Source organism: Pseudophryne corroboree, chromosome 5 (genome assembly GCF_028390025.1).
Source record: "Pseudophryne corroboree isolate aPseCor3 chromosome 5, aPseCor3.hap2, whole genome shotgun sequence".
Taxonomy (NCBI): Eukaryota; Metazoa; Chordata; class Amphibia; order Anura; family Myobatrachidae; genus Pseudophryne; species Pseudophryne corroboree.
This window is the reverse complement of record NC_086448.1, coordinates 396943604-396950265: the sequence shown is the minus strand read 5'-3', so window position 1 is coordinate 396950265 and position 6662 is coordinate 396943604.

The following is a 6662-nucleotide window of genomic DNA, read 5'->3' as shown; positions in this document are numbered from 1 at the left end:
ATCTGTTGAAATCAGAGCACTACATTTTGGCCACCGTGCTTGATCCTAGGTTTAAAGCCTACGTTGTATCTCTCTTTCCGGCAGACACAAGTCTGCAGATGTTCAAAGACCTGCTGGTGATACACTTGTCAAGTCAAGTGGAACGTGACCCGCCAACAGCTCCTCTTTCATTTTCTGCCACCACTGGAGCTGCCGGGAAAAAGATCAGATTTCCGAAACCACCCGCTGGCGGTGATGCAGGGCAGTCAGGAGCAAAAACTGACATCTGGTCCAGGCTGAAGGACCTGCCAACGATTACTGACATGTCGTCTACTGTCACTGCATATGATTCTGTCACCATTGAAAGAATGGTGGAGGATTATATGAGTGACAGCATCACTGTAGACACATCAGACAGTCCGTACATATACTGGCAGGAAAAAGAGGCAATTTGGAGGCCCTTGCACAAACTGGCTTTATTTTACCTAAGTTGCCCCCCCTCCAGTGTGTACTCCAAAAGAGTGTTCAGTGCAGCTGGTCACCTTGTCAGCGATCGGCGTACGAGGTTACTTCCACAAAATGTGGAGAAGATGATGTTCATCAAAATGAATTATAAATTCCTCCGTGGAGACATTTACCAGCAACTGCCTCCAGAAAGTACACAGGGACCTGGATGGATTACAGTGGGGACGAATTAATACTCTGTAAGGAGGGGGATGTACACAGTGAAAGGGGTGAGGAATCGGAGGAGGATGATGAGGTCAGCATCTTGCCTCTGTAGAGCCAGTTTGAGCAAGGAGAGATTGATTGCTTCTTTTTTGGTGGGGGCCCAAACCAACCAGTCATTTCAGCCACAGTCGTGTGGAATACCCTGTCGCATCTTGCAATACTTTTTTTTTTTTTTAATCTTTGCATCATGTGATGTTTGGGGCCAATTTTTTTAAGTGCCATCCTGTCTGACACTGCAGGGCCACTCCTAGATGGGCCAGGTGTTTGTGCCGGCCACTTGGGTTGCTTAGCTTAGTCATCCAGCGACCTCGGTGCAAATTTTAGGACTAAAAATAATATTGTGAGGTGTGAGGTGTTTAGAATAGACTGGAAATTAGTGGAAATTATGGTTATTGAGGTTAATAATACTATGGGATCAAAATTACCCCCAAATTCTATGATTTAAGCTGTTTTTGAGGGGTTTTTGAAAAAAAAAACACCCGAATTCAAAACACACCCGAATCCGACAAAAAAATTTAAGGGCGGTTTTGCCAAAACGCATCCGAATCCAAAACACGGCCGCGGAACCGAATCCAAAACCAAAACCCAAAAAATTTCCGGTGCACATCTCTAGCCAATACCATGAGTTTCCTGAGTCCTGAGTTCTCTGCCTGGAAGGTAATAGTTAACGAGCTCCACCTGGGGTGATTAATCTTCTGAGTGAGTCTGAATTCAGCAATCTGAAGTTTAGGCCTAAAAGCCAGCATCGTCTGTTTGTTTGCAAAAGTTCAGGCTTCAGTGTTCTCTTGGCCTGCTAGGCCTCACTCCACATCACAGCCTAGTCTAGAGTACTCACATGACAGTGACTGTTCACTTGACCCAGAGCTATCCAATCCTGTGCCAGCCTAAAACTCTCTGAATCACCTGACACTGCTCACCAATAACCAAGGACCAGGAAGTATAAGACAGGAAACTGAGTTGGAAACTCTGCCAGTTTCTTGTGTCACACACAGCTCTGTGTGAGATTTGAAGCTGAGCTCACTAAAGGTAACCCTTGTACTTCAGTTCCTGTAAAAACTCTGTTCTTTTGCTACCCAGTTTGGATTACATTTGTGTTACCATTGATATCCAGTATTTCTACAGTTTCATCTTAAAGGCACAGTTGCAGTATTCCATATTTTCATCTTAAAGTCACAGTCGCAGTATTCCACAGTCTCAGCTTAAAACCACAGCTGCAGTATTCTACCGTCTCATCTTAAAAAGTCACAGCCGCAGTGTTCTTCAGCCTCGTCCTAAAGTCACAGCCACAGTCATCGTTCTACTTTCAGCTGCGTTTCCAGTTATATCCAGTACCAGCCCGGATTACAGTTGCATCCCAGTCTCACAGGTAACCAGCCCAGTTCTCAGTTTCACCATTAACCACTCAGTCTTACTATCTCGCCAGTAACCTGGAGTACATAAGCACCTACTCCTGTGACACTATATCCAGTGCAGTCTCACCTATACATTCATCATCCTGCTATCAAAGGTGATCCAGTGGTCAGGATACGGCTTCCTCTGCCGAGGCCCGGGTTCGATCCACGGTCGGGGATTGCTCCTTCTTCTCACTGATTCCTACAGACTAGCCTAATATTCACACAGTCCTCCAGTTGCCCGCACAAACTTCACTAACACCAGGTTCACAAAAACCACAGTCATGACAGTAGGAACTGGCCTCATGGACCCAGCTGAAAGTGTTTGTCTGACACAGGACCTCCTAAGCAATATTGTAGGACGCTTGGAGGGTTTTGAGTCAACTCAGCATCAATTGGCACAGTGTCTGCATCTGAACTACTTCAGAGATTTTCGGACTTTCTGCACTAAGACTCCTGACAAACTGCAGATTTTCTACCAGATGCTATTACAGTTACAAGAGCTTTTCTCTAGTATTCTTTCTGTGATGCCTGATCTCTTTAGGAATACTACCAATGTTGTTGATCCTGTTTTGTCCAATTCAGTTACTAAAGTCTCTTCTTCTGTGCAAGGAAAAGTTGTTCTTCAGAGCTATCCATGGCCCAAACCTCTGAAGCTGAACGTCAGCGTCGTAGGGAGCTACACCTCTGTCTTACCTGTGGAAATTTTGGTCATTTTGTTAAGGATTGCATTCTGTGCAAGTCTGGAAATGGTGACAAATCTCAGTATCATAGCGCTCATGTCTACAAGTCATCCACAGTAGCCGATCCTGCTACTGCTGACGGGGGTGTCAAGAAGGCTACTCTGAAAGAGACTCAAATTTATGACTGGGGTCCTGTGATTAAAAGACCCTATCCCAAGTTGGGTGTCCAGCAAATAATGTTCAAGCCATTTAAAGTCACAGAGGAGTCCGTGTCTACGGCCCAAAGAGCGGCGTCCGTGTCTACAGCCCAAGGAGGGGCGTCCGTGTCTTCAGCCCAAGGAGGGGCATCCGTGTCTATGGCCCAAGGAGGGGCATCCGTGTCTATGGCCCAAGGAGGGGCGTCCGTGTCTTCGGCCCAAGGAGGGGCATTTGTGTCTTCATCTCCAGGAGGGGGTTCAGAGAGTCCAGCCCCAGGAGGGGATTCAGAGCATCCATCCCCAGGAGGGGGTTCAGAGTGTCCAGCCCCAGGAGGGGGGCTCCAAGTGTCCATCCTCAGGAGGGGGTTCCGAGTGAGCAGCCCAAGGAGGGTTATCCAATGTTCAAGCTCTAGTAGGGGCATATGAGTCTTCTACTCAAAAAGGAGTATCTGATCTGTCAAACCCAGGAGGGGTGCTGGAAATAACAACCCTGAGAGAGGTGTCTGATTCATCAACCCCAGGAGGGGTCACCACAGTTTCAGCCCCAAGGGAAGTATCCAGAGTCAAGTTTCCAGATGGGAATCTTTGTGCTACAGATGCTGTTATGAACTCCTGTTTGCCGTCTCCTGAGAGCACCACCATGTTGGCATCCAGCATGGTTCAGGTCCAGGATGGATCATCTGAACAATTGGATTCTACTCACTCCAGTTCCAGCCGGAATTCGTCTCCTCCGGTTTCAGCCGGTCCAGCATTACTCCAGGCCCAGCCTGGTCAGTCCGTCCCGGTTCCAGCCGGTCCAGCAATACTTAAGGCTCTGCCTGGTCAGCCCGTACCGGGTCCTGCCATTCCAGCAATACTCCAGGCTCTGCCTGGTCAGCCCCTCCCGGTTCCATCTGGTCCAGCAATACTCCAGGACCAGGTAGGAAAGGGTTAAAGCGCTAAAATGGTCAAATATGAGAGCAAATGGTCACATGAAAATACACATTTATTGAGATAAAATGAACTTAAAATCGATTAAAAATTGGTAACACTGTAGAAAATGAGTACTAAATGCTGGAGGGCACAGTGAAGTGTCCAATCGTTATGTCTCTCCCAGTCCTGATAAGAATGCATAGACAATTCACACCTGTTCCAATAAAGCAGTCCCTTAATAGATATGCTCAAGGTATCCCGTTAATGTTCCATCAGGTATTATAGTTACCACCAGCGATTGTCCAAGGTGTTAAGCGGATAGGCATCCGCAGCGGCTTGTCCCTTGTTAAGCTGTGGGTGATGGAGGATCTTCAGAACGGGTCCACAAAATGAGCCAGTAGTAGGGACCTGGTCCAGGTGGAGAGTCTTCAGGAAAGGATTGTAGATGGTAGATACACACAGCACCAATCGCCAACGCGTTTCGTTGCGGTCACGCAACTTTTTCAAGGTAATAGAGGTGCTGCTATCCAGGGTTTTTATACCCTTTGCAAAATGGTTGCTCATTTGCATATGTGATTGACAGTGACCAAATACTCTCATTATGTGACCAAAATGACAGACAAACAATTTAAATTGTTGAATAAATAACACATAATAAATGATGGATATAATACACTTTGTTTCTTGTATAGCTATAGTTTAATCAATTATAAGGAATCAAATCACGTATCTTCCATAATTCAGAAGGGAAAGAGGGATAATAAAAAAACCCGGAGTAAAGTGCAGAAGGATCTCCCATTAATCCTATATAAAAGGGGCTCGAAGACCTATCCATATATTACATACAGTCAATCAGCATAAATAAGGGCAGGTGGATTTCAGCACTTACTAAGGAACTGACACCTGTGAGTTTAAATCCACGTCATTAGTCTGCGGCCGGGAGTCCGAGTGGCGAGGACACGTGGGCGTCCCCACTGTGCGCGTCACTGGGCTTCACGTGTGGTATGGGGGTCGCGCCCAAATGACGCGACCGTCGAGATTTACTTACATCAAGAGTGGAAGCGGCAGGGATTGGTCCGCTATCCGGCCGTCGCTATGGTGACAAGTGGGCGTGGGAGTTGCCATAGTGGCAGATAACACAATGCACGTCACCTAGTATAGGGGTCGCGTCCAAGTGACGCGACCGTCGGGTTTTGCTTACATCTGAGGGGTGGGAGCGGCAAGAATTGGTCCGCTCTCCGGCCGTTGCTAAGGTGACGAGTGGGCGTGAAGGTTGCCATGGTGGCGGACAACGCAGCGCGCGTCACCTGGTAACACACACCGCACTGTCTACCACCACAGCAAAGGAGGAGCATTAAAAAACATGTATATATAATTAATAATTGAATATATAGTAAAGTGCTTAATTGTGAATGTGATGAGTCCATTGAATAAATAAGGCAGTAGAGAAGGGGGGAACCTAAAAAACATTTCTTAATGAGGAATAATATCTACAAAAATAATAATGATAAATGCTAATAATGAACATATAAGAACAAATTTATCCTAATGATAAGACACTTGAAAAATCACATATGTCTAAGTAAAATACATATATACTGAATATAAAAAAGAAATAGTGACACATGCAGAAAGTGATAATAATAATACTTGTTTTGATAAACAATTAGGAATATTCGATTAGACAAAAAGTTTATTTCTCGTAAGCTGTTGGGTATGGATATAGCACCATACTGAAGTGTTTAACTAAAAGAACAGGGGAGCTGAGGGGATCATAGAACTGGATTCAGTTCTACCTGTTCGTTAAGGCCAGAGGGGTGTATCGTATTGAGCCTAAACATCCAATAGAGCTCTTGTTTGCATAATAATTTATACCGATCCCCACCCCTCTTGGTTTTCACAATGTGTTCAATAGCTACTACTCCTAGGAGGCTGGGATCGCTGTTGTGACAGTCTCTAAAATGTCTAGAGACACTGTGTGTCTGGGATTTGTTTATAATGTTCCGACGGTGTTCCATAAATCGGACTTTGATACTTCTCGTCGTCCGTCCCACATATCTTTTATTACAAGCACATGTCAGCAGGTATATGACATAATTGGTGTCACAGTTCATAAAATTACTAAGATGGAAATCTTCACTTCCCTCAATAGAGATCGATGTTATTTTCTTAGGGATATGTTTACAGGTGGTGCACCTGTTTGCACCACAGCGGTGGAAGCCAGGGGGACGTACTGGTATCCAAGATTCTCGTATTCCTCCTTCTGTATCTATTGGGGGAACTGTTTTGAGATAACTGGGTGCCAGGATATTTTTGAGGGAACGTCCCTTTTTAAAGATGAACTTGGGTCTGTGTGGCAAGGTTCCTCTTAGTAATGTGTCCTGGTTTAACATCCCAAAATTCCTACATATGATTCTCTTAATCGACATACTCTCACTGTTGTAGGTTGAGATGAAAGCCAAATTTTCTTGCTGAGTATTATACGTGTGATCACTGTCCTGTTCTATTGAAGGTTGAATCTTACTGATTTTGGGTCTAAGAAGAGTGTCTCTATCTATATGTAGGACTTCTTGCATGGTTTTCTTTAATGATGGATATGGATAACCCCTTGATTGAAACGCTTCCGTCATAGAGTTTGCTTGTTCTAGATATTTGCTATCTTCCGTGCAGTTACGCCTTAAGCGTAAAAACTGCCCCCGGGGGATGTTTTTCTTCCAAGGGGGGTAATGGGCACTCTGGTAGTGCAGATAGGCATTAGTTGCCACTTCTTT